Below are 18,540 nucleotides of genomic sequence, written 5' to 3' on the forward strand. Positions count from 1 at the left end.
ATTGTACGAGATTCAGTTTCTCGCATGGAATAGCCTTCATTTCTCAGAACAAGAATAGACTGACAAGTTTCAGAAGAAAGGTCTTTGTTTCTGGCCATTTTGAGCCTGTAATCAAACCAACAAATGTTGATGCTCCAGATACTCAACTAGTCTAAAAGCCAGTTTTATTGCTTCTTCAATCAGCACAACAGTTTTCAGCTGTGCTAACGTAATTGCAAAAGGGTTGTCTAATAATCAGTTAGCCTTTTTAAAATGAAACTTGAATGAGCTAACAAAGTGCCATTGGAACACAGGAGTGATGGTTGCTGATAATGGGCCTCTGTACGCCTATGTAGATATTCCATTAAAAATCTGCCATTTCCAGCTACAAAAGTAATTTATAACAATGTCTACACTGGATTTCTGATCAATTTGATGTTATTTTAAATGGACAAAAAAGTGCAAAAAAACAAGGACATTTCTAAGTGAGCACAAACGTTTGAACGGTAGGGTAGGTCCCGATTGACATTTTCCATGCACTTTCCTTGCAATGCTCCCGGCAAATTGATTCACATATGACAAAACATTTTTTTAAAGTTGCAGATATTTTTTTTTATTTTTTACAAATTGTCATTTTTGCAAGCCGTTTCATCTCTGGACTGAGTAAAAAGATGGCGCCACAGGAGGCTGGATATGTTATTATCTTCGAGGACTGAATACACGTCAGGGGCTCAGTCTAAAACACCGAATCGAGTCACTACCTCCATGAGAAAGATGAGTGATTTGCGGTGTGGGCATAATGCATTAATGTAATCTATACATGAATATGAGTAAAACATTCACTCTCAATCTACAATGGACAGTGTAGCCTAATCCTGTGACCCAAACGACGTCAAGGCGTTGGTCTCACCAGTGCATGGGCCATTAGGAATTTTATATGACCTATAAAATCATTACAAAGCCGTATACATCAGGATTTATGGTAAAAACTCCAAGCCTTGGGTCCAAATATGCGGGTCATTGTTGATCAGATATCCCTCTAACAGCTTCTAAAGAACTTAGCGCGATCACTTTGTCTGAACTGAGGTCAGCCTCCCTGTGTTGGATGTTTTGGTTCGCAATCAGACAAAGTGTGCAGACGTACAAAGACACTTGGGCTCCGACAGGTTGTAAAAGCCAAACCATAAATTCTGTTGACATTGCTAGGCCTCTGCGGTGCCCTGTATGCAGCAGATTCCAGTGATAATAAAGTCAATCAGTGGATATGGCCATTTGTTAGCCCAGCTCATAGCTGCAATTGGGTACTCGTGGCAGCTAGACCCGGGACCTTCGCTAATTGAAAACGCAAATAGCTTTTCTCTAGTGTAAAGTTAACACCACAGGGGGAAAAAAAGAAAAGAAAAAGAAAAAAAAGAGGTGAACTCTACCTACCAACAAAGCTAATGTGCGTATATGTGTATGCGTGTGTGTGAGAGAGAGAAGAAAGAAGTGTTAAAGACAGCGGCCGGAGCTCACCGGTGTCCTGGCTGGACTTGGAATCCGAGAGGCTGACGGCCAAGGCGTCTCGTGACTGGTCGATGTTCACCTTATGCTTGTAGTGGTCCAGGGCTCCAGCAAGCCCAACAGACGAATAGCCTGATGGACAAAGCCACAACATCAGAACATATGATAAACATCTCTATAGACAGAACATTAGACAGATCCGTGGACAAAGCCGGTGTAGTAAAATGTGATACGGTGAAACAAAGAGCATTTTCCACCTCATTCTTAACTAGGAGTGTAATTCTAAGGTGGGATTCAAGGAGTTACCACACCTAGGGTAATGTTAGTGTTGTGAATCTTGACAGCTGCATCTGGCGTCATACGAGACACTTTGTGCTGCCGCTTTGAGTTTAACCATTGCTTCTATGAAACTGTTGGGTGAAACCCAAATGGAGCCACGACGGAGAATGAAGAGAACCCCCTCTCCTTATTCCCTGCTTTTGCTCCATCTTGAGGAAGTTGAGCAGCACCTCCAGAAGAGAGGGGTATTTGTTTCAGGGCTCCACCACGTATCCCGTGCTGGCAACCTGTTCGCCTGAGGCCACAGTGCCACCTGGTGGAAAGGAAAAAGTGTTACCACACCGACAATGTCATCAAATACATCTTAAGCCATAATAGTCCCATAAAATGCCTACTAAAAGTACTGTGTGGAATATGAGCAATACAATAGCATCCTTTTGAAAGCAGGTAAATATAATAATGCCAGATATTACAAGAGATGGTCGGGAGAAAGGCTTGCAATTGAAGATATTGTGAGAAAAAATATGAACTTATGCCTATACAATTGCACATACGTACCTTTCTCTTGGCTAGGAAACAGGATTCCTGGAGCATGTCCATGATGATGGGGAACAGCTCATCCATCCACTTCCTCATCTCCAACCTGTTCACCTGGAGGGCCTTGTGTCAACAACCAAATCAGAACTTGCCTCTCTGGTGCAAAGAGGCCATCTATCCTTGCATAGCTAATTTACAGTAGGCCTACATTGCACCTCACCTATCAGATATACAACTTACTGTATTCAGTCTGTTATTTCATTTTGCTCCACTCGGCCTGTGTTGTTCACAATTCACAAATCCGTGATTGCCAATGCCTTACATAATACAGTGCATAAACAGTACTCTGACGTTTATAATTGTCGTAGCCTGGGGAGAAAACATCTTGAAATGGGTAGACACTGTCTGAACTTGTACAATTAGAAACACACCATTTTCTTCTGTTGCAAACTTGCAAAACATGTGCCCTACTGAACACGACCCTGGCCTGAAATATGAGAATTAACATACTTCTGTTTTATCTTTCTCCTCGATTATGGCTTCTTTGGGGGAACCTGTTGGTCTCTAACTGTCCTGGCACTGAGCACAAATTGTCATCAGCCGTTCTCTCGCATCTCCTGCACTCCCTCTGCGCTGCAGGTCAAGCCCGCCCCTAAAAAAAAGAAAGAAAAAAAGACTCACTTCCTAAACCTTCTGGAGAGTCTAGCAGCTCACCTGAGCTGGGAGAGTGACAATCAAATGAAATCAATTGTGAAAATACAAGGTTGATTCCCACACGGGATCCCAAAGTTAGGTTGGCCACCATTGGCAGACAGTTAAATAATGCAAATAATATAGAACAAACACACAATAGAACACACTGTACACTGAACATGAAAACAATCTATAAACTGAATGTCACTAGAACTACTGCGTTTGCTGGTAGGGCCGGAGGTTGGCAACGTTTCGTACCTGAGCCAGCTCTCCAATGGTGGCCAGGACACAGGATTGAGGTATGGATGTTTCAGCTTTAGAATAAGAGCCTGAAATAAAGAGGAAATGACCTTAGAGCCAACGTCACTTGAATAAGTTGAATGATTTAAACACGTCCAACTTAAAAAGTAACAGCACTAACATATATGTTATGGTGGACTAACAATGATCTTTCAGTGAGGAAAACATTCAGAGGATGTTATAGGGTAGTTAACATATGGGCCAGCACTGATGGCGGTACCTTTAAGATGAAATCTATCCTATATATAGTATGTTACTTTCATTGAGTAAAACATAGGGGACAGTGCTGATGACGGTACAGTATGTACCTTTAGAATGAGCTCCATGTAGGTGTGTTGGAGACCAGGTGACCGAAAATGGGAGCGCCCTGCTCCTTGTTTCTGTCCACGCCACTGTGCTCCAGCTCAGTCGGGATCTGGAACAGGCAGAAGCAAACACACCATCGTTTAGCAGCCATTCTGATGAACGCTTATATTTTTTAATTTAGCTAATAAAACATGGTTTTAATTGTGAGCGAGAGTCACTCCTATTCCCATCAAAACGTAGAATCCCAAAGCATAGTTTAGAATAGTTCAACAGTCTGACATTTGTAATTCAAGCCACATTGTGAAACATTAACTTGGCTACCATCTGCTGGTGTGTTATTGAAATGGCTGGTCCACCACTGACACTCAGGAAGCAATAGCATCTTGGGTACTACACACAGAACTACACCTAAAACAGATCAAAACCTGTTGGTTTCTTCTGAAGCATCTTTTGTCTTTTTGATACATCTTGCACCGAAATACACAAAATACCTGCAGATAAAAGTTGTTTCTGTAAATTAAAATGTGTTCTCAGTCAACTAACCTGGTGAATGGGTTCAAATACTCAAATAAAACAAGGCAAGTTTGCATTAACTGGATGAGCATCTTGCGCAGGGAAGGGCATGACAACGGTGGCGTCCGATGGTGCAGATGGCCAGCTCAAGGATCTCAAGAGACCTCATCATTCAGCATCAGCACCTGCAGGTTCTCCACCTGTGCCAGGTGGACATCGAAGTGCCCGTCCAGAGACAGTAGTGGATGTCTGGGTCTGAGACAGAAAGAGAGTCAGAAAAGGTTGACATTGTCTACACGGTGGGTGATATCATCGGTAATCGCTAGTGTGATTCTGTCTGCCATACAATAAAATGTCTTAATGTTCGGTTTTGTGACAAACAAAGACACTTCCAAAACAGAAGCTAACCCAGGAATGCCTAGTCATTTTGGAAATTTGACCCTAACATGATCATCATCATTCTCATAATTAACACAGCCTCCCTTACTTCCTGGGTTGGTTTGACTGAACAATTACGTTTTGTTGTACTGTAGGCATTGCACAGTTATTTGAATATTAGAATAGCCAACGTTAATATTTTAATACATGTGTGAGTATCAAATCAAATCAAATTGTATTTGTCACATACACATGGTTAGCAGATGTTAATGCGAGTGTAGCGAAATGCTTGAGCTTCTAGTTCCGACAATGCAGTAATAACCAACAAGTAATCTAACCTAACAATTCCACAACTACTACCTTATACACACAAGTGTAAAGGGATAAAGAATATGTACATAAAGATATATGAATGAGTGATGGTACAGAACGGCATAGGCAAGATGCAGTAGATGGTATAGTGTACAGTCTATACATATGAGATGAGTAATGTAGGGTATATAAACATAAAGTGGCATAGTTTAAAGTGGCTAGTGATACATGTATTACATAAAGATGGCAAGATGCAGTAGATGATATAGAGTACAGTATATACATATACATATGAGATGAGTAATGTAGGGTATGTAAACATTTTAAGTGGCATTGTTTAAAGTGGCTAGTGATACATTTTTACATAATTTCCATCAATTCCCATTATTAAAGTGGCTGGAGTTGAGTCAGTATGTTGGCAGCGGCCACTAAATGTTAGTGGTGGCTGTTTAACAGTCTGATGGCCTTGAGATAGAAGCTGTTTTTCAGTCTCTCGGTCCCTGCTTTGATGCACCTGTACTGACCTCGCCTTCTGGATGATAGCGGGGTGAACAGGCAGTGGCTCGGGTGGTTGTTGTCCTTGATGATCTTTATGGCCTTCCTGTGACATCGGGTGGTGTAGGTGTCCTGGAGGGCAGGTAGTTTGCCCCCGGTGATGCATTGTGCAGACCTCACTACCCTCTGGAGAGCCTTACGGTTGTGGGCTGAGCAGTTGCCGTACCAGGCGGTGATACAGCCCAACAGGATGCTCTCGATTGTGCATCTGTAGAAGTTTGTGAGTGCTTTTGGTGACAAGCCGAATTTCTTCAGCCTCCTGAGGTTGAAGAGGCGCTGCTGCGCCTTCTTCACAACGCTGTCTGTGTGGGTGGACCAATTCAGTTTGTCCGTGATGTGTACACCGAGGAACTTAAAAATGTCCACCTTCTCCACTACTGTCCCGTCGATGTGGATAGGGGGGTGCTCCCTCTGCTGTTTCCTGAAGTCCACAATCATCTCCTTTGTTTTGTTGACGTTGAGTGTGAGGTTATTTTCCTGACACCACACTCCGAGGGCCCTCATCTCCTCCCTGTAGGCCGTCTCGTCGTTGTTGGTAATCAAGCCTACCACTGTAGTGTCGTCCGCAAACTTGATGATTGAGTTGGAGGCATGCATGGCCACGCAGTCGTGGGTGAACAGGGAGTACAGGAGAGGGCTCAGAACGCACCCTTGTGGGGCCCCAGTGTTGAGGATCAGCGGGGTGGAGATGTTGTTACCTACCCTCACCACCTGGGGGCGGCCCGTCAGGAAGTCCAGGACCCTGTCATTATACAGTAGGCCTATTTGAATACTGCATTTTTTTCTTCTTAATTAAAATTGTGGTATCATTACATACAAGGACATTTCAAATGATTAATTTAATAAAACCTACTTCTGAAGTACACCCCATAAAAAGACTGGCAGCCTGTAGCCTTCATGTGTGTTGCTTGTTGTTTATGTAGGCCAATCAAAGCAACAAATAGGCTCAATGTGTAGCAAGTGCAGTGACAGTTTACTAATGCAATGCAAGATGGAATAAAATTACAGAATTTACTTTTTTAACAAAATGAGAAGGAGTAGGCTAAAACAGACAACTAACAGATAGGCTGTTTTATCTGGGTTTGGGGAGAAAGTGCAGCATGTAGTCTCAATGACTCTAGCTAGCTATAACTGGCTAGCTTATCTAGCTAGCTTCTCTATGTTACTCCAGTCAAGACAGGCAGTCATATGGGATGACAAATAACATTGTGACTGCTATGTCATGACGTTGGCAAAACATATTTTGGTAATCTGACCAGTTGAACATATGGGTTGGTACTTAATGAATATGATGTCAGTTCGGTTGTCATCTGAGACATTCTCATCAATCATAGGATGACCTAAACTCTACAGTGGAAAGTCTACACATTAGAGTTATCAGATTCACATGGAATTGTTGGGCAATTTAAATGTTTGAATATAAAATGATTGGTGAAAAGATTAAATGTAATTTTAGCTTCCAAATGAGAGATTTGGGTTTTCATAAGGTTAGGGCTCTGCTCAATCAGTGGCCCGCCCCTGTGAAGAGACATGGGTTATAAAACTATTAAGACACACCCTTCTCCCTCCACTATATAAAGCCTTGACGAAAATGTAACCTCCTGTACCGAGGATTTGAGGACGATGGTCCATACGTTAAAAGGACTAACATGTCAACTGTTCCGGGTACATTAGGATGACGAACCGATGTCAGAATGGTTCAGATGTCAACTACAGAACTAAGCCAACCTCAGCGTGAGCTTTGGTTATGAATGGTATGAACTTTGAACTCTTATTCACTACAGAAGTGATACCTCCTAGCCGTTGAGTTAGCAACAGCAGCTGCAAACGTGGGCTAGGAAAGACAGTCAGAGTATCCCGTCTACCACACAACGACGTTACTACAACGTATCCAATTACCAGCAGAGACATTCTTCAAAGGACAAAGGACTCTGTTGGGCAACACGGCCTTCCATCTACCACCAACCTACCGAAGCGCAGCTCAGGGTAAATATTTATTGCATTTTACTTTTCCAAATAGGTGGTAATTTAGAATGCATAAGATACTGTATTTACGATAGCATGGCTTCTCCCTTTGTTCCTCAAGTCTTCCCGCTCTTTCACTCAAACCCAGCCCCCTTTTCTTTTGTGTAACCAGCTGTCATATCTGTTCCGTCCGCTAGGGACGTTTTCCTTTATGACGTAATTTGTAATCAAGGAATGATTCATTCTGTGTATATGTAATTCTGTGTGATTAGTTAGGTATTTAGTAAATAAATAATTAAACCCAATTTTGTATTGCTGATTCAACTTGTTAGCCAGTTATCGTGAAGATAACCAAGAATTTACAACTTTCAGACGAGACTGAAATAAGGTGACGATTAATATTGACTGCTATCGATGTAAAATATTACTAGGTCTTTAAGAGTTTATTTGGAAGATAACAGCTCTATAAATATTCGTTCGTGGTGCCCCGACTTTCTAGTTATGTACATTTACATGATTAGCTCAATCAGGTAATATTAATTACAGAGAAAGGATTTTATAGAATAGCATGTCATATCACTTAATCCGGCATAGCCAAAGACACGACAGCTACAAGGAAGATGGGTCCTCCAGAAGTGTAGTTCTCCTCCATTTTTGCTCAGCTGCCCGCAGCCCTGTTCTGTAAGCTCACAATGAGTCACTCAGCCACGGAGCAGAACAGGAGGGCCAAACGGGCCGGGAGGAAAGGGGACAGTGCTAGTCATAGGATGCGGAAAGGGAGGAGAGTAGGGTCGAAAAGGCAGAATCAGGAGACAGGAGGGAATAGGATTTAGCAGAAGGGAAATATGATAAAATAAAAGAGGAGTAGTGGGAGAGAGGGAGCGAAGATTGTGACAGCGCATTACCATCTGGGTAGGTGCTGAGTGGTTAGGGTTGGAGGCAGAAAAGGAAAACAAAGTAGTGATCAGAGACCTGGAGGGGGGGGGGGTGCAGTGAGATTAGTATGTGAGCAGCCTCTAGTAAAGATTAGGTCAAGTGTATTGCCTGCCTTGTGAGTTGGAGAGGATTGGGAAAGTGTGAGGTCAAAAGAGGCAAGAGAGGAAAGAGAGAGTTGGGAAGGCAGACGTCGGGAAGTTAAGTCACGAAGTACAAAGAGCGGTGTGCCATCATCAGGAAATAAGGTTATCAAGGTGTCAAGCTTATTGAGGAACACTCCAAGGGCACCTGGTGGGCAATAGATGATAATGTTAAGCTTGAGTGGACAAGTGACAGTATGGAATTCAAATGAGGAGATGGACAGTGTCACCACCGCGACGACCAGATGCTCTCAGACTATGAGAGAAAACAGTCGGATGAAAGAGCAGCTGGACTAGCAGTGTTCCCTGGGGTGATCCATCTCCATCAGGGCAAAAAGTCAAGGGAATGAAGGGCAGCATAGGCTGAGATGAACTCAGTGTTCCCTGGGGTGATCCATCTCCATCAGGGCAAAAAGTCAAGGGAATGAAGGGCAGCATAGGCTGAGATTAACTCAGTGTTCCCTGGGGTGATCCATGTCGCCATCAGGGCAAAAAGTCAAGGGACTGAAGGGCAGCATAGACTGAGATTAACTCAGTGTTCCCTGGGGTGATCCATGTCGCCATCAGGGCAAAAAGTCAAGGGACTGAAGGGCAGCATAGGCTGAGATGAACTCAGTGTTCCCTGGGGTGATCCATGTCTCCATCAGGGCAAAAAAGGGACTGAAGGCTGAGATGAACTCTGCGTTCTTGACCGCAGATCGGCAGTTCCAAACGCTGCCAGAGACACGGAATTGGGCACGCAGGCTACACTAAATTAGAAGGTTTGCAGCCAAGGGGTGGGGAGCGTCTGTAAAACCTACAGGGAGAGGAGCGAACTGGGATAGAAAACACACACACACACACACACACAGTTGACAAGAGAGCAAAATGAAATAGATCTAAAATTAATGATGTGTGTAGTTTTAGTCAGAATTAGGGTAAAACATTATATCTGTATAATATATCTTTATAGTAACCCGCCTCACCAATTACAAAAAAAAGTATTATTTACCTCAAATCTGAAAATCCACAATAGAAGCTAGCCAGAAGCTAACCAGAAGCTAGCTAGAAACTAGCCAGAAGCTAGCCAGAATGCTACCCAGAGGTTAACCAGAAGCTAGCCGGAAACTAACCTGAAGCTACCCAGAAGTTAGCCGGTTTGCTGGCTAATGTTGGTGTTTCAGCTAGCCACGTTTTGTGGTCATCAGCTATTCCGATAATCTATCGGCACTTTTGTACAACGCGAATCAGACCAGAACATACCGGACCTATTTTTCTCAATATCCCCGGATTTCAACCGCAAGCTCTGGACATTTACACCTTGATTTCGCAGCTAGCTAGCTGCAAACCGTGTGACTATTGGCTTACGTCGATCCCGGAGCAAACTTAAATTATTCCGGAGCTAGCCAGCTGAAGAGTTCCATCAGCCATTCCTGGGCTACAATCACCTATCCGGACCTGTTTGTTTTTTTTACTACAAATGCGGAGCCCCACCGGGCCTTCACGACTGACTACCGACGTTATCTGCCCGAGGGAGTTATCCAACTGGCACCTCCGACAGTATCTGAACGCTCATCTGGGGCCCACTAATCGTTAGCTGTCTTATCGGCTGCTATCTGAATAAGTATATCGGACAATTTTTCTTGGGTCACTATATCTATTTTGCCAATTGGATTGATCCCCTCTACCACACGGAACCCCACTTATCTACCGACGGAAACGCACGAGGTGACTAAAAAATAGACCTCCATCCTATGCTATCTTGCTACCGATAGCCAACTACCCGGCCAGCTGTCTGGATCGCCGTGACCCCAACCAACCTCTACTCACTGGACCCTTATTGATCACTCGATTAAGCATGCCTCTCCTTAATGTAAATATGCCTTGTCCATTGCTGTTCTGGTTAGTGTTTATTGGCTTATTTCACTGTAGAGCCTCTAGCCCTGCTCACTATACCATATCCAACCTCTCAGTTCCACCACCCACATATGCGATGACATCACCTGGTTTCAATGATGTTTCTAGAGACAATATCTCTCTCATCATCACTCAATACCTAGGTTTACCTCCACTGTATTCACATCCTACCATACCTTTGTCTGTACATTATTCCTTGAAGCTATTTTATCGCCCCCAGAAACTTCCTTTTACTCTCTGTTCTAGACGTTCTAGACGACCAATTCTCATAGCTTTTAGCCGTACCCTTATCCTACTCCTCCTCTGTTCCTCTGGTGATGTAGAGGTGAATCCAGGCCCTGCAGTACCTAGCTCTACTCCTATTCCCCAGGCGCTCTCTTTTGATGACTTCTGTAACCGTAATAGCCTTGGTTTCATGCATGTTAACATTAGAAGCCTCCTCCCTAAGTTTGTTTTGTTCACTGCTTTAGCACACTCTGCCAACCCGGATGTTTTAGCCGTGTCTGAATCCTGGCTTAGGAAGACCACCAAAAATTCTGACATTTTCATCCCTAACTACAAGATTTTCAGACAAGATAGAACGGCCAAAGGGGGCGGTGTTGCAATCTACTGCAAAGATTGCCTGCAGAGTTCTGTTTTACTATCCAGGTCTGTTCCTAAACAATTTGAACTTCTACTTTTAAAAATTCACCTCTCTAAAAACAAGTCTCTCACCGTTGCCGCCTGCTATAGACCACCCTCTGCCCCCAGCTGTGCTCTGGACACCATATGTGAACTGATTGCCCCCCATCTATCTTCAGAGCTCGTGCTGCTAGGCGACCTAAATTGGAACATGCTTAACACCCCAGCCATCCTACAATCTAAGCTTGATGCCCTCAATCTCACACAAATTATCAATGAACCTACCAGGTACCACCCCAATTCCGTAAACACGGGTACCCTCATAGATATCATCCTAACCAACTTGCCCTCCAAATACACCTCTGCTGTTTTCAACCAAGATCTCAGCGATCACTGCCTCATTGCCTGCATCCGTAATGGGTCAGCGGTCAAACGACCTCCACTCATCACTGTCAAACGCTCCCTGAAACACTTCAGCGAGCAGGCCTTTCTAATCGACCTGGCCGAGGTATCCTGGAAGGATATTGATCTCATCCCGTCAGTAGAGGATGCCTGGATATTTTTTTTAAATGCCTTCCTCACCATCTTGAATAAGCATGCCCCATTCAAGAAATTTAGAACCAGGAACAGATATAGCCCTTGGTTCTCTCCTGACCTGACTGCCCTTAACCAACAGAAAAACATCCTATGGCGTTCTGCATTAGCATCGAACAGCCCCCGTGATATGCAACTTTTCAGGGAAGCTAGAAACCAATATACACAGGCAGTTAGAAAAGCCAAGGCTAGTTTTTTCAAGCAGAAATTTGCTTCCTGCAACCCAAACTCAAAAAAAGTTCTGGGACACTGTAAAGTCCATGGAGAATAAGAACACCTCCTCCCAGCTTCCAACTGCACTGAAGATAGGAAACACTGTCACCACCGACAAATCCACTATAATTGAGAATTTCAATAAGCATTTTTCTACGGCTGGCCATGCTTTCCACCTGGCTACCCCTACCCCGGTCAACAGCACTGCCCTCCCCTCTGCTACTCGCCCAAGCCTTCCCCATTTCTCTTTCTCCCAAATACAGTCAGCTGATGTTCTGAAAGAGCTGCAAAATCTGGACCCTTACAAATCACCCGGGCTAGATAATCTGGACCCTTTCTTTCTAAAACTATCTGCTGAAATTGTTGCCACCCCTATTACTAGCCTTTTCAACCTCTCTTTCGTGTCGTCTGAGATTCCCAAAGATTGGAAAGCAGCTGCGGTCATCCCCCTCTTCAAAGGGGGGGACACTCTTGACCCAAACAGCTACAGACCTATATCTATCCTACCCTGCCTTTCTAAGGTCTTCGAAAGCCAAGTCAACAAACAGATTACCGACCATTTCGAATCACACCATACCTTCTCCGCTATGCAATCTGGTTTCAGAGCTGGTCATGGGTGCACCTCAGCCACGCTCAAGGTCATAAACGATATCTTAACCGCAATCGATAAGAAACAATACTGTGCAGCCGTATTCATTGACCTGGCCAAGGCTTTTGACTCTGTCAATCACCACATCCTCATCGGCAGACTCGACAGCCTTGGTTTCTCTAATGATTGCCTCGCCTGGTTCACCAACTACTTCTCTGATCGAGTTCAGTGTGTCAAATCGGAGGGTCTGTTGTCCGGGCCTCTGGCAGTCTCTATGGGGGTGCCACAGGGTTCAATTCTTGGACCGACTCTCTTCTCTGTATACATCAATGATGTCGCTCTTGCTGCTGGTGAGTCTCTGATCCACCTCTACGCAGACGACACTATTCTGTATACTTCTGGCCCTTCTTTTGACACTGTGTTAACAACCCTCCAGGCGAGCTTCAATGCCATACAACTCTCCTTCCGTGGCCTCCAATTGCTCTTAAATACAAGTAAAACTAAATGCATGCTCTTCAACCGATCGCTGCCTGCACCTGCCCGCCTGTCCAACATCACTACTCTGGACGGCTCTGACTTAGAATATGTGGACAACTACAAATACCTAGGTGTCTGGTTAGACTGTAAACTCTCCTTCCAGACTCACATCAAACATCTCCAATCCAAAGTTAAATCTAGAATTGGCTTCCTATTCCGCAACAAAGCATCCTTCACTCATGCTGCCAAACATACCCTTGTAAAACTGACCATCCTACCAATCCTCGACTTCGGTGATGTCATTTACAAAATAGCCTCCAAAACCCTACTCAATAAATTGGATGCAGTCTATCACAGTGCCATCCGTTTTGTCACCAAAGCCCCATATACTACCCACCACTGCGACCTGTACACTCTCGTTGGCTGGCCCTCGCTTCATACTCGTCGCCAAACCCACTGGCTCCAGGTCATCTACAAGACCCTACTAGGTAAAGTCCCCCCTTATCTCAGCTCGCTGGTCACCATAGCAGCACCTACCTGTAGCACATACTGTTTGTGTGGAAGTATGTGCATAGGATACCTACTGTTTGTGTGGAAGTATGTGCGCAGCTATAAAATGGATGTCTTTGTATTGTGGACTTCAGAACGTTCTCGTGAATAAACTGTACTTACCTTTTGCATAAGCTGAGTCTTTGACTAATTATTATTAAACCCAGGGTCTTACAAACCTCGGGGATTGGTCAAAGCTATTGATTGATTGTTATTATCATTGGGATTGAAAATTCTTGTGACACTAACACTAATTGATAATTGCAGAGCAGGAAAGCACAAGTCCCTGTACTAATAGCTGATTGCCTAAGAGAGGTGAAGCCACTCCCCTTCCAATACAACCACTGATTACCAAAACAAGTCACAAATGTCCCTGCATCTTGATCCTGGTTGATGTGTCAACAACTATCTGTAAGTTATGAGCAGTCAGCAGTTCACACACCAAGTAGACCACAAGCATTTGGCCTCCCTTGATAAAACAATTATAAAATAATTAGCCAATCAGCGTTGAGCTGAGCTCAACTGTGGGTTGTCCTGGTGCAGCAAAACGCCCCCCAAGAGAGGCCAGTTTGGTCCGAAACCAAATCCAATCAAATCACTTCCTTTGCATAACTTCATTTTCAGAAAAACGTGTCTGTTTCTGGTCTGATTGTGTTGATGTCCTGCAGTAGCTAGTTTGCTAAATTGACCCTTTCCTAAGCCATGGATGGAGATGGGGATTTAGACTTGTGGTTTTGACCTAATTCGCTGTACAGGCCAATGATTATCACGCCGATTCTGATCTAACCATAAACGAATATGTCGTGCCACTTGCCAGAGACGATTGAAGTTCAATATGTAGCCTAGTAGACTCACATTAACTAGCTAGCTGGCTAACTTAGCTGGTTCATTGTTGCCTATAAATGGAAGTCCGGCTAGCGAGCTTTTAGCTAGGTAGCCTATGACAACAAAAAATTAAAGTGTACTGTATAAAAGAGCCATATACCGTTTTGCTAACATGAAAGAGAGGTGGTTGGCATTGGCGTTCAACTAGTCTACAAGCAGGGTGAGTCAACATTTCTTATTTTACTTATGTAACGGATGTGAAATGGCTAGCTAGTTAGCGGGTACGCGCTAATAGCGTTTCAATCAGTTACGTCACTTGCTCTGAAACCTAGAAGTAGTGGTTCCCCTTGCTCTGCAAGGGCCGCGGCTTTTGTGGAGCGATGGGTAACGATGCTTCGTTGGCGACCGTTGTTGATGTGTGCAGAGGGTCCCTGGTTCGGGCCCGAGGTCGGGGCGAGGGGACGTACTAAAGTTATACTGTTACACTTACTTATATTCTTATGCCTGCACGCACACAAACACACACACACAGAAATCAGTACCATGGACAGCCACATGATATTTGATTGGACCAAATCGTTTTTGGTATCTTTAAGATAATTTTCAGTGTATTAAACTAAGCATACAGTACATAGCCTTGTTGATTTGATGTTGAACTGTTTAAGTTGAAATGGTGCTGGAACAGCAGAGGCAGGGCTCCTGTCGTCTTTGTGCTGACTTGCGGTAACTCCATGGTTCCAGATCAGTAGTTGTTTAGTAAACTGTCGAAAACATGAACTTCCTTGACCATGCTGCAGGTAAAATACAGTAGCTGTTTCTATGCAATATTTGATTTGAGGATTTCACCAGACAGATGTTGCTCTCTGGTTTTGTGATGAAGCAAACATATATGTAGTTGAATTTATTCCGCCACTGGGTGACTGTTCGCCTTTTGTTGTCACGAGCTTATTGTATATGGCGTATGAACGAATGAGTTATAGAGCGAACAATGCAATAATCACAACATAGGTTCTCATATGGCTTTTCTGCTGGCATTTCTTCCTCAGTGATTTTACCCACGCACCGCTACTCCCGTCTCTCTCCCCGCTACTCCCATCTCTCTCCCCGTCTGCTTGCTCCCATTTCACACACATCGGCCCCTCCACAACTGCAGCATTAGAGCGCCAGCCGCTCTCCCTCGCGCAGCAGTGCTCAAGTAAAAAACATGCGTTTAAAAAAACCACATGTATTTCGAATATCCGGATATCAAACAAAAATTCAGAATACTATAGTAAAATGATTTAAAACCGCCATCCCTACTGTACTGTACTGCAATGTAATGTATTCCTACAGTGAGGGGGAAAAGTATTTGATCCCCTGCTGATTTTGTATGTTCGCCCACTGACAAAGAAATTATCAGTCTAATTTTAATGGTAGGTTTATTTGAACAGTGAGAGACAGAATAACAACAAAAAAATCCAGAAAAACGCATGTCAAAAATGTTATAAATGTATTTGCATTTTAATGAGGGAAATAAGTATAAAATAAAATCGGTATTTCCCTTCATGTCTTAGTAGGTATCTTCGAGTTTTGTCGTCTTCTTTTATAATTTTTCTTCACCAATGGTCCCAATGTCCATCCTTCTCTCAACGTCTCTTTCCCTCTCTTTTTTCCCCCCAGACCTCCCGTTAACTAGGTCAACTCCCATTGGCCACAGCTTAACAACCAATTGGTCAACACTTAAACTTAAAAGTAAACCAAACTATTCACTTATACATTAAATAAATATGTCTTCAAAAATAAATGCATTAACAAAATTACAATTTAGGCGCAATTCACCTTTTAAATCTAATACCAATTAATTATAACAAATAAACTCAATACTTGGTTTTAACAAGAATAAGCTCAATACCTAGTTCAAACAAGGGTATTACACTAAGATCGAATCCTACTGCGTTTGTCGGATGTGGCAGGGCTTGCAAACGATCAAAGATTAAAAAGGGAAACCCAGCCCCGAGCTGCCCAGTGACACGAACCTACCAGACTTATCTATGCACAGTTACTACACCCCCACCTACAGTTGAAGTCGGAAGTTTACATACACTTTAGCCAAATACATTTAAACTCAGTTTTTCACAATTCCTGACATTTAATCCTAGTAAAAATTCCCTCTCTTAGGTTAGGATCACCACTTTATTTTAAGACTGTGAAATGTCAGAATAATAGTAGAGATTTATTTCAGTTTTATTTATTTCGTCACATTCCCAGTGGATCAATTAGTATTTGGTAGCATTGCCTTTTAAAAAGTTTAACTTGAGTCAAACATTTCAGGTAGCCTTCCACAAGCTTCCCACAATAAGTTGGGTGAATTTTGGCTCATTCCTCCTGACAGAGCTGGTGTAACTGAGTCAGGTTTGTAGGCCTCCTTGCTCATACACCCTTTCTCAGTTCTGCCCACACATTTTCTATAGGATTGAGGTCAGGGCTTTGTGATGGCCACTATAATACCTTGACTTTGTTGTCCTTAAGCCATTTTGCCACAACTTTGGAAGTATGCTTGGGGTCATTGTCCATTTGGAAGACCCATTTGCGACCAAGCTTTAACTTCCTGACTGATGTCTTGAGATGTTGCTTCAATATATCCACATAATTTTCCTGCCTCATGATTCCATCTATTTTGTGAAGTGCACCAGCCCCTCCTGCAGCAAAGCACACTCACAACATAATGCTGCCACCCCCGTGCTTCACGGTTGGGATGGTGTTCTTCGGGTTGCAAGGCGCCCCCTTTTTCCTCCAAACATAACAATGGTCTTTATGGCCAATCAGTTCTATTTTTGTTTCATCAGACCAGAGGACATTTCTCCAAAAAGTACGATCTTTGTCCCCATGTGCAGTTGCAAACCGTAGTCTGGCTTTTTTATGGCGGTTTTAGAGCAGTGGCTTCTTCCTTGCTGAGCGGCCTTTCAGGTTATGTCGATATATGACTCGTTTTACTGTGGATATAGATACCTTTGTACCTGTACCAGCATCTTCACAAGGTCGTTTGCTGTTGTTCTGGGATTGATTTGCACTTTCGCACCAAAGTACGTTCATCTCTAGGAGACAGAACGTGTCTCCTTCCTGAGCGGTATGATGGCTGCGTGGTCCCATGGTGTTTATACTTGGGTACTATTGTTTGTACAGATGAACTTGGTACCTTCAGGAGTTTGGAAATTGCTCCCAAGGATGAACCAGACTTTTTTCTGAAGTCTTGGCTGATTTCTTTTGATTTTCCCATGATGTCAAGGAAAGAGGCACTGAGTTTGAAGGTAGGCCTTGAAATACATCCACAGGTACACCTCCAATTGACTCAAATTATGTCAATTAGTTTATCAGAAGCTTGTAAAGCCATGATGCCATTTTCTGGAATATTCCAAGCTGTTTAAAGGCACAGTGTCACGCCCTGACTTTAGTTCCTTTTTTATGTCTCTATTTTGGTTTGGTCAGGGCGTGAGTTGGGGTGGGCATACTATGTTTTGTTTTATGTTTTGTATTTCTAGGTGTTTGGCCTGGTGTGGTTCTCAGAGGCAGCTGTCTATCGTTGTCTCTGATTGAGAACCATACTTAGGTATCCTCATTCCCACCTGTGCTTGGTGGGTAGTTGTTTCCTGTTGTGTGTCTGCACCAGCCAGAACTGTTTCGGTCGTTATTCTTTGTTATTTCAGTGTTCATTTAATAAATATGGACACGTACCACGCTGCACCTCGGTCCTCTCCTTCCAACAGCCGTTACACTAAGTTGACTGTGTGTATGTAAACCTCTGACCCACTGGAATTGTGATGCAGTGAAATAATCTGTCTGTAAACAATTGATGGAAAAATTACTTGTGTCATGCACAAAGTAGATGTCCTAACCGACTTGCCAAAACTATAGTTTGTAAACAAGAAATGTATGGAGTAGTTGAAAAATGAGTCTTAATGACTCCAACCTAAGTGTATGTAAACTTCCGACTTCAACTGTACATGTACAAAATACCTCAACTAACCCGTACCCCCACACACTGACTTTGTACCCTGTATATTGTTATTCCTCATTATCGTTATTCTTATTCTGTTACTTTTTATTATTACTTTTTATTTTAGAGAGGAATGGGAGATTCGATATAGGCCGATAGTTTTTTACATTTTCTGGTTCAAGGTTGGGCTTTTTCAGAGAGGCTTTATTACTGCCACTTTTAGTGAGTTTGGTACACGTCCGGTGGATAGAAAGCCGTTTATTATGTTCAACATAGGAGGGCCAAGCACAGGAAGCAGCTCTTTCAGTAGTTTAGTTGGAATAGGGTCCAGTATGCAGCTTGAAGGTTTAGAGGCCATGAGTATTTTCATCATTGTGTGAAGAGATATAGTACTAAAACACTTGTGT

The 18,540-nt window shown here is 43.3% G+C and overlaps 1 pseudogene; it reads right to left on the reverse strand.

Annotated features, from left to right (window-relative positions):
* The window catches only part of LOC120060866, a 102,106-nt pseudogene that overhangs the window by 76,692 nt on the left and 6,874 nt on the right, over positions 1 to 18,540 (reverse strand).

The sequence above is a fragment of the Salvelinus namaycush genome, chromosome 16 (assembly GCF_016432855.1).
Source record: "Salvelinus namaycush isolate Seneca chromosome 16, SaNama_1.0, whole genome shotgun sequence".
NCBI lineage: Eukaryota > Metazoa > Chordata > Actinopteri > Salmoniformes > Salmonidae > Salvelinus > Salvelinus namaycush.